This window comes from Gossypium hirsutum, chromosome D08 (assembly GCF_007990345.1).
Source record: "Gossypium hirsutum isolate 1008001.06 chromosome D08, Gossypium_hirsutum_v2.1, whole genome shotgun sequence".
NCBI classification, from domain to species: domain Eukaryota; kingdom Viridiplantae; phylum Streptophyta; class Magnoliopsida; order Malvales; family Malvaceae; genus Gossypium; species Gossypium hirsutum.
This window is the reverse complement of record NC_053444.1, coordinates 45,593,373-45,604,154: the sequence shown is the minus strand read 5'-3', so window position 1 is coordinate 45,604,154 and position 10,782 is coordinate 45,593,373. Positions and strand designations below refer to the sequence as shown.

The following is a 10,782-nucleotide window of genomic DNA, read 5'->3' as shown; positions in this document are numbered from 1 at the left end:
AAAAACAAAAAATTTACATTCATAAAAAATCGCAAAACACTAAACTAAATATAAACAATTTAGAATAATTAATAAAAAAATAAGGAAATAAATTTTATCAAAGAAAAATGGTGGTGCCGCCGATGTTGACATACTATTTTCGTATTGAATCCTAGGACATATTAATTTTGTATTTAATTTTCTTTTTTACGTAAAAAAAAAAGCCGGATGTTAATGCTTTTAGTGCGACGTGTATGCTTTTTAATGCTATTACAATATCAAGTATCAAATATTCTTCACACCAAATTCAACCACAAATAGAAAGCATTAATTGCAAATCATGTCTACAGTTTTTCGCACTATAAAATTACTCAAATTAAATCTTCAATCTTAAATCTCAATAATAATCAATCTTACCTATTTTATTAATTTTCTATAGCTTGCTTTTTTAACTATAAAGTATTTTGTTTGTAATATTAATAAGTTTAGTTTTTAAAAATATTTTTAATTAATATATTTTTCATTGAAATTTAACTTTGCGAAGACATAATACTAATATTGAAGAAATGTATGAATCATAAATCTTTTATAAATTTAATAAAATAATAATTATAAGATGAATATTATTATATTAAAATGATAAAAGCAAATCACGCAATGTGTGGTGCTATTTCTAGTTTATATATGATGCATTTCTTTTCATTGTTTCCTTGTTGCAGAAGGAGAAAGAAAATGTAGTGTTCTTTTCAAGCTTATAGCTGATGAAAGAAAATGTTGTTAGTTGATTCACATTTATTACCAATATTTTATTTTTTAAAATTTTAAAAAAATTACTAAATAAAACTACTAAAAATATAATGACAAAGCATAATGATAACGTGCTTAATTGATATATTTTTGTAGTTTGTTTTAAAGAATTTTGAATATGAATGCTGTAACACTCCAAACCCCGCCTAAAAGTTATGGCCAAATCTAGAGTTGTTACGTTAAATTATTGAAAATTTAATTTGTGTATCTTGAAACTCGTCGTAAACTCTTAAAATTCCGGATTAAAAACATATTATTATCTAACTATTTATTTGAAAACGATGTTTGATTATATTTTCTAAAACTTATGGTTTTGCAACTGAAACCCTTAGAAAGATGTAGCTTTGAAAACACAGTTTGTTAATTGAAACCCGTTGTTTTTGCAAAAAATAATCGTTGTCAATAAAAAGTTTGAACAATATTATACGAAAACGAAAAATAAAGTCCAAAACCCAAAATAGTCCCAAATGTACAGGGAGTCCAAAATTTTCAAAACTCTCAAACCAAAAATTTCAATAAGTCAAATTTAAGAAAAATATGATATTAACCGAGCTCCCGATTGCACCAATCTGTTTAAATCCGAGGATTACTTGAAAATAAAAGTCAAACAGAATATGAGCTTTTGAACTCCGTTTGTAACAAACAATTCAAACAGATAATTATTAACATACAATTTAATAGTACAGAATCTTAACAGAGCAGTTCAGATACAAATATATATATTTCCTACCCCCAACCGCTACACAGCATCTCAGACCATCCTAACACACCATATGAGATTTGAAACACCCATCCAACCTTACACACCACTTAGTGCCGTTAAGACACTTAAAGATATTTGCAACTGTGCTACCAGTATAGTGGGTGAAATGTCGCCTCTCACAGAAACACTTACTCCACATAATATATATCTCATCCCAGAATCAGATATAATCAGAGCAGAAATCATACATAACATATCAAATACAAATCACATATATAACATTATTCTTAATTTTATTTATTGTATGACATCCCAAATACACTTGCAGGTAGTAAAAATTATACTAACAGACGACAAAATTTCATGTTTTATAGTATATTTAATCACATATTGACCCTACGGAAGGCCCATGGTCAATTGGGACAACGTGTACGACCCTAGGAAAAAAATCTGAATTTTACACCCATACGGCCCAAATAGCCTATACCAGTGTCACACACGGTCTAGTATAAGGCCCATCAGGCAATAGTTTATTGCACACGGCTTGACATACGACCGTGTGGCGTCGACAGTGTTATTTTTTAGCTTTCGTAGTTCGCTGATTTTTGAATTTCTCGTTACATACCTGATTCGATTCTGATGTGAAAACAACCATGCGATATCCAACACCTAAAAATCAGTTCCAATTCCTCAATTTACCAAAACAACCCAATCAACTACAATGCAACATAAACAGTTCTAACATAAGAATTGAACTCTTAGGGGTTCGAAACTTACCCAATGTCCACAGCAGCCTTTAAGATAACTAACTCACAGAATGAGAGTTCCGAATTCCTTGACTATCACCTAACAACATAGATTTCACGAGATTAACCCAAGCCTTAAAGAAATGATCAACCAATAAACACCACCCTTAAAAAAAAGCAAATTCCATAGAAACACTTACCCTTCAATACCCAAAAAATTAAATTCGCAAGAGCAACCGAGATTAAACCACCGCCAACCCACAAGAAATAATTGAATCAAGGAACAAAACCCAAATGCGGAATGAACCAATGGCAAAGATCAAAGAAAGAGAAGAAATTTGGAAGTTCTTTTTTTTCTTTACTGGAAGTGCCGAAATCCAACAGGGTAGAAACAAATGAAAAACAAAACCCATCAAAAGTGGGGGAAACCAAATCTTTTTATTATTATTTTTAGATAAATCCAAAAAAAAACAAAACAAAATATACATAAAATCCACTACTATCTCAACTACCCACTAACCTTTTATTAACCAATAGATTCTCTTCTTTTTTTTAAAAAAAAATCAATTCTCATTTAAAATCTATCAGCCAACATCTCACAAATTCCTTAGCAAAAATAAAATAACCCTATTTACCCGCACGAACATTCAAACCAAAGACCCCTAACACATTAACAAAGCCTTCAACCACTTCAACAAGTACTTTTCACATGACAAAATTTCACAAATCACACATCAAAACCTTGGGGTGTTACAAATGCTACTAAATTTGGTATTTTAATTATTTATTTTCGTGCAACATATGTCTATAAGCTAAAATGTGAAATATTGGGAAGATTTCACATGGAAGCAAAAAGTTGATTTGGATTTTTTTTATTTTAATTGTTGTTTTTATTTTTATTTATAAGGCTTCAATGCTAAAAAAAGCACTCCACAAATAATTAAAAAATCAATTGAGTCCATCGATGAAAAGTGCACCTAATTGAGTCCTCTAAATCATAATTAGTACCTAATTGAACCCCTTGAAACTAGTTTTCTGTCCAAGCTCTTTATGGGTTGGTAACTTGGTGCTAACTCAACAAAGGCGGGCACATGTCGCGTTATGAATGGTACACGAGTTATTTTATTAAAGTAAAATTTTAATGAAATGGATGTTGAAAAAATTGTATTTTTATGGGAACTTTGAGGCATATTCTCAATAGGTAAAGGTGGAGAGTTGAATTATAAAATTATGGTTTCATATTCTACTCCATGAGACCTTTACAACGGTATATCATATGCTCAAAATGGTTGAGTGATAAATGAGAAATTGATGCTCAAAGTAAGCTACTTGGAAATATTGTTGAGGAAAAATAAAGGCTTAGATCCCACCTAAAGTGTGAGATGTGTTTATATATGTGAACCCTCTTGAAGGGTACTTGAATGACTAAGCTTGTAACCCTGCCTCACGCGCAGGGGGTGCACGTCCAAACCCGATGGGGTTGGGGCGCACCCGCACAACGTGGGTGACGCGAAATGTCCGGACTAGTCGGGCTTGCGGATATTTTAATCTCAACATGAATTTAGTTTTCCTTAGCAGACATAATCTGTTTATTTATGGACAGTATCTGATTTGATTTAATTTTTACATCAAATTGATTTTTTGGCTCATTAATGACAGATTTTGTGGTTATTTCCAAATTTTCCACCATCCTAAATGCCTATAAAAAACAATGTATTATACTCATACTCTCTTACACCGAAACTCTTTTACTCTTAAAACTCTTCCTTTTCTTCTCCGTATTTTTTTTCAAACGTTCCGGTGATAAAAAAAGGCAAAGTTCGTTCGTTGATCGTTGTAGAGGTGCTACTACTTTGATCACTGTTGTTGTTGTATCCTGGGAGACATTAGACCAACGTTTCTCCAAGTACCGTAGGAGCGGCCGAATCTGTCTTAAGGAAACTGTGTTTTTAAGAGGCCTTAACGTTTCGTAAAATCTTGATTCTTCTTTATTTCAACTTTTTATTATGCTTTTATTTGATTTTCATATTTGATAAATTAGTTATAAATAATTATTTTATATTTTATTTCATATATGTTTATTTAAAATTAGTTATATGTTCACTAACGTGTGTATTGTCTAACAATCTTAAGACAGATCTGATTATTTTTGCATTTTTCTAATCCAAGACAAATGAGACACCAAGGAGAAAAATAACTTTTCGAAAAAATCAACAGATTTTTTTCTTCTGTTTTTGTTTTATTTCCAAATGAATATTAAAACTAATAAAATCTGTTTCAGGATTTTTTCCGTCATTTAACAGATTTTATTCGATTTTTTTAAAATTAAAGGTAAATAAAATCCATTTCGGGATTGGTTCCCGCAGTTTAACGATTTTATTCCAAATTTTATTTTATTTCAAAAAATGAGTAAAACTAAATCTGTTTCAAGATTGATTCCCGCCATTCAACTATTTTATTCCAATTTTTGTTTTATTTCCAAAAACGAGTAAAATAAAATCCGTTTTGGGATTGATTCCCGCCGTTCAACGGATTTATTTCATTTTGATTTTGTTGTCAAAAACGAGAAATTAAATAAAATAAAATTTGTTTCAGGATTTATTCCCGCCGTTTAATAAGATTTATTTGATTTGATTTTGTTGTCAAAAATGAGAAATCAAATTAAATAAAATTTGTTTCAGAATTTATTCCCGCCGTTTAACAAGATTTTATTTTATTTTATTTTATTTCCAAATAATAATTTAATTAAATAAAATCTGTTTCGGGATTTATTCTTGCCGTTTAACAAGATTTTATTTGATATTGTTTTGTTTTCAAACAAAGATATAATCAAATAATTCTGTTTCGGGATTTATTCCCGCCGTTTACTAAGATTTATTTGATTTGATTTTGTTGCCAAAAATGAGAAATTAAATTAAATAAAATCTTTTTCGGGATTTATTCCCGTTGTTTAACAAGATTTTATTTGATTTTATTTTATTTTCAAATTCGAATTGAATTAAATAAAATTTGTTTCGGGATTTATTCCCGCCGTTTAACAAGATTTTATTCGATATTGTTTTGTTTCAAAACAAAGACGTAATCAAATAATTCCGTTTCGAGATTTATTCTCGCCGTTTAACAAATTTTATTTTTGATTAAATAATATAATTTTGTTTCGGGATTTAATCCTACCGTTTAACAAATCAAAGGGAAATTTTTTGTTTATGGTGGCCTTAATTGTGGCTTTAAATTGAATTAAAAGAAATTTATCAACGGTGAATTAAAAAGACAATATGAGAATGCATGTCTAGGATTGTTTCTTTGAAAGACTTGGTACTTAAGCGTGCCGAGTGCACACATCTCTTTTAAGGTTACCTACCTAGTGCATTATCTTATTGTATTTTTAATTAAACCATATGAATTTTTGTTTCGGGTTTTATTAGATTCCTGTTGTCTAATAAAAGTTGATAAGTTTTTTAATTCTGGTTTTGTTTTGTAATAGAAAAAAGGAGACTCCCACCAATTCAATGAATTCGAAATCTGAAGCTTTGGTTCAAACGCAATCATTGATCCAAAACTCAGTATTGCCGGTGGTGCCTGCTGTAAGCCACAACGAGAAACCTACAAAATTCTCGAGATAAAATTTCAAGACTTGGCAACAGAAAATGTTGTTTTATTTGACCATGTTGAACTTGGCTAAATTTTTGAAAGATGACTCTCCTACTGTTAAAGAGGGTGAGGTAGATGAAGTTACCGTTTTCACTGCTGTTGAAGCTTGGAAACATTTAGATTTCCTATATGGAAACTACATCCTGAATGGATTGTCGGATGCACTGTTCAAAGTGTATAATGTTAAGAAAACAACTAAGGAATTATGCATATCGTTTGATCATAAATACAGAGCCGAAGATGCTGGAACTAAAAATTTCTTAGTTGCTAAATTCTTGAATTTTGTAATGGTTGATTCTAAATTAGTTGTGAATCAAGTGCAGGAACTTCAACTGATCATTCATGAAATTCTTGCTGAATGGATGATAATAAGTGAATCCTTCCAAGTGGCAACCATTATTGAGAAGTTGCCTCCTGCTTGGAATGACTTCAAGAATTACCTAAAGCACAAAAGAAAGGAAATGTCAGTGGAATACCTAATTGTTAAACTTCGGATTGAAGAAGACAATAGAGGTACGGAAAAGAGGCTCAAAAAAATAGCAAATGACAATGTTGCTAGGGCAAACGTCGTAGAAGTTAAGAAAGACTTCAAGAAGGGAAGACAACCGCAGAATGGGTCTAAACTGAGACCAAAAGGTGGTGTTTCTAAGAAGCAAAATTTTTAAGGAAAATGCTTCAATTGCAACAAGATGGGGCACAAGTCATCCAACTGTAGGATCCCAAAGAAAGTTAGAGCTAAAGAGGCTAATGCTGTGGAAGAAATTTCCAAGAAAGTGTCCGATATGTAATTATGTGCCTAACATATGCAAGAACTATGAATAAGAATGTTCTTTAAAAAATGGGGAATGTTTGTGGGAAGGGGATATATATCAATCTAAATGCTATCTCTATAATAGTCTTATACCAAATCCATATGGTCAGACTTGGAATAGGGCTGTTACAAAGACAACTATTTGTTGGTGAATTTTTCATGGAGTTCATCAAAGGTGATGATCGTGTCACGACTATTGACTGTATCAATAACAAATTAAAAGGTGTCATGAAGACCATCCAAAACTTTCTCAATTAAGTCTTCATGATCAAGTGGTTTCCCAAGGGTGGCAAGTTCGTTTGCTTTAGTCTTTATGGCTTCCATATAGTTGGTGACAGATTGTGATCCTTTGGAGATATTTTTCAAGTTGTCTTTGATTTGTTTGATATGTCCATGAGAAGGACAAGCATAAGTGTTGGTGAGGGCTTGCCAAGCGTCATGAGATGTTTTTGATTGAGTAATGAGTGGCACAAGGTTGGGTGAAATCATGCCCACTAGTTATGTAATCTGGTATGTATTCTTAAAAAAAAATACTTTGAGCTATAATTTTCATATTATTTTAACCGAAGAATAAGTTAGCATGGTTGAGTTCATTGATTAGAGTCGGGTTTTTCTTGTTTGCAAGGTTGTCAAGAAATTAATTCATAGGAGCTACTCTTAAAATTGTTGATTTGATAAGAGTAATTGTTAGAATGTTGTTGCAATTAATTTACTACTAATAAAAGATTGGTCATTGATTAGACTCGATTTATTTAACGGGCTTATCATTTATGATCAAGTTAGAAATTATTATTGCAACCGTTTAAATACTCCTTTTCTTTTAGCCAAAGTCTCAAAGGGATTCACCTATCTATTGATTTTGAAGAGTAAAATAATTAATTCTGATGGATTCCACACTCATTACCTAACCAAAATTTATTCAAAAAATACTTTGTGGTCACTTATTTATTAGCTTTTTATATAAATATAATTTCAATACGATCACTTTTATATTTTGAGGTCCAAGTGTATCTTCCTTTGCGCTTACCCATTTTCAAGCCCCACTAGTTAGATGGGCCAATAATAAGCTTTTCATTATTTTTGGACATTCGATAATTAGTAGTAAAAGCCCTACTAGTTGGATTTTAGCATTTTATTAACCTAATTTATATTTAAATCATTAATTCAAGCTTATTTTAAACCTATTCATATTATTATTTTTAATTTTATATTTTTTACATTTATTAAAAATTTATATATAAGCAATTTATCATTTTTTTAATGTTCACATTATAGTATTATATATTACAATAAAGATTAAAATATGCCATAAGTCCCTATACTAATCATAAATTTGAAATTTACTCCTTGTACTTTCGTTTCTAGGAATCTAGCTCATTTACATTTTAGATTTCAAAATTCATGTTCAACTCTTAACACTAAGATTATTATTATTTTAATTCAAGTTCTTACAACATCATGTTTTTAGTTACATTACTACTAAGTTTTTTTTTTAATTTTAAAATGTCACACTAATAAATTTAATTAAAAATTTAACAGCATTAACAATTGCACTTGAATTTTGAAATTTGAAAAGTATAGAGACAAAATTCTAAATTTGTGAAAAGTATAGGGACTTATGACATATTTTAAGCTACTATAAATTTAACTTTTATGTGTTATAAACTACAAAATGTAATAAGGTACGCATTTGGTACATTGACAGTTTTTTTATTTCACAAGCAGCCTTAAAAAATTGTCATGTGTCTATTTTTTTTAATATTTTACTATACTTTTATCAGACACTGGTCAACTTCCTGACTTTACTCGTGGAGCCTAAAAATTTCACTAGTATAACAAATATTTCCCAAGGTAATATATTAAAAATTAAAAAAATAGATCGAATTAAACTGAGCTTAGAGCCTTAAATATTCAAACTCAAACCCCAAGTACTCTTGTATCCGATCCGACCAACTTGTGGGCGTTGACTCCGTAAAAAAAATACAATGTCGATAATGACAATATATTGCAAAGAAAAGAGAAATAAAAATAAAGAACATAAAAATTTTTACGTGGAAACCTTTTTGGGAAAAAACCACGGGCAGAGAAAAAGAAATTTCACTATGTCGAATTCGAATGATACAAGAGGAGTTTCGACTACATCTATTTATAGGTTGAAAAAACCTAATTCTAATCAATGTCAAATATATTATGTAAATAAATACTAAATCTTCTGAAAAGAAAATATATTTTGTTTAACTTGACTTGCAAGCAATCTCATAGAATTTGGGTCACACAACTCTAACAATCTCTACCTTAACACGAATTCTCAACGAATAAGTTCTTCAGCTAGCAATCTCTTGATGACTGTTTCAAATTGTAAAGGGATTTTTTCAGCTAGCAAACATAGTCCCCTTTTTTGAGACTGTAAAACCCTCTGGTTGTTGCATGTAAATATCCTCCTCAAGTTCTCTATGCAAAAATGCAGTTTTTACATCTAACTGCTCAAGCTCCAAATCATGCATAGCCACAATACTAAGCAAAACTCGAATCGAACTATGCTTCACAACTGGGGAGAACACATCTGTGAAGTCCACTCCTGGAATTTGACTGTAACCCTTTGCAACAAGCCTTGCTTTATATATGGGTTTTTCAACTCTTGGAGTCCTTTCTTTCTTTTTAAACACCCATTTACAACAAACAACCTTTTACCTTTAAGAAGTTTCACAAGATCCTATGTTCTGTTTTTATAGAGTGATTCCATCTCCTCTTGCATAGCCAACATCCACTTTTCTAAGTCTTCACAGCGAACTGCCTCAGAATAATTAGATGGCTCTTGGTTTACATATATATCTTCAACCACATTTAAAGCATAAGCAGCTAGATTAGCCTCGACATACTTCTTTGGAGGTTTAATTTCTCTTATAGTTCTATTTTGGCGATAGAGTATTGTGGTGAAGAAATAACTCCATTCTGAATTTTTGTACTGGCTTGAGGACTCGATTTTGTTGTAGATTCTGGATTAATCTGATGCCCCACCTGCTTTTGATTTTCTTTATTGGAAGAGTCTTTAAGAGATAAGTTAGGTAGCATAGCAGTTTCATCAAAAACATCTCTGCTAATCACAACTTTTCTATTTTCAGGACACCATAACTTATACCTTTTTACATCGGCTTTATAACCAAGAAAGACACATTTAATGAATCTCGATTCCAATTTTCCATTATCAACATGAGCATACGCAGGACACCTAAAGATCTTTAAATCAGAATAGTCAGTAGGATTACCAGACTATACCTCTTGTGGAGTCTTTTTCTTAATGGCAACGGATGAGATCGGTTGATCAAAAAATTGCAGTAGAGACTACTTCGGCCCAAAATGACTTTGGTAAGTTGGCATTCGACAACATACATCGAACCTTCTCCATGATTGTTCTGTTCATTCGTTCTGTAACGCCGTTTTGCTGTGGAGTATGACGAACTGTCAAGTGTCTCATGATCCCTTTTGACTTGCACAGTTTATTAAACTCGTCAAAATAGAACTCTAAGCCATTGTCTGTGCGGAGGTATTTCATTTATTTTCCCGTCTATTTTTCAATCATAGTTTTCCAAGACTTAAATGCGGAAAACACATCGCTTTTTTTCTTCAAGAAGAACGCTCAAACTTTTCTGAAAAAATCATCAATAAAAGTTAGCTTATAATTAGCTTCAACCCTCGAAGGCACTTTCTGGATGACATCCACAGATTAGAATGAATATACTCCAACATTCCCTTCGTATTATGGATTCTTTCAGTGAATCGAACTCTTTTTTGCTTCCTGAAAACGCAGTGCTCACAGAACTTCAGTTCGTAAATTCCTTTCCCATTAAGAAGTCCTCTTTTGCTTAATTCTTCCATGCCATTCTCACTCATATGCCCTAGGCGCATATGCTAACGTTTAGTAATATTATCATCTGACAAGGAAAAGGAAGCGACAACTACATCACTAGTAATAGTAGAATCCTACAAAATATATAACTTGGTAGTCTTTCTCTATCCTTTCATCACAACGAGGGAACCTTTGGAAATCTTTAGAAATCTTCAAAACCCCACTTTTAGCTGTGTAT

At 31.3% G+C, this 10,782-nt stretch overlaps 1 long non-coding RNA gene across 1 annotated transcript; it reads right to left on the bottom strand.

Moving 5' to 3' along the window:
* Positions 1 to 1,417: 1,417 nt before the first annotated feature.
* Positions 1,418 to 2,889, bottom strand: LOC121220111 (uncharacterized). The gene is made up of 3 exons (XR_005917293.1): positions 2,436 to 2,889; positions 2,267 to 2,335; positions 1,418 to 2,158 (listed from the first exon to the last, which is right to left on the bottom strand). It is a non-coding gene; the product is annotated as an uncharacterized lncRNA (long non-coding RNA).
* Positions 2,890 to 10,782: the final 7,893 nt, after the last annotated feature.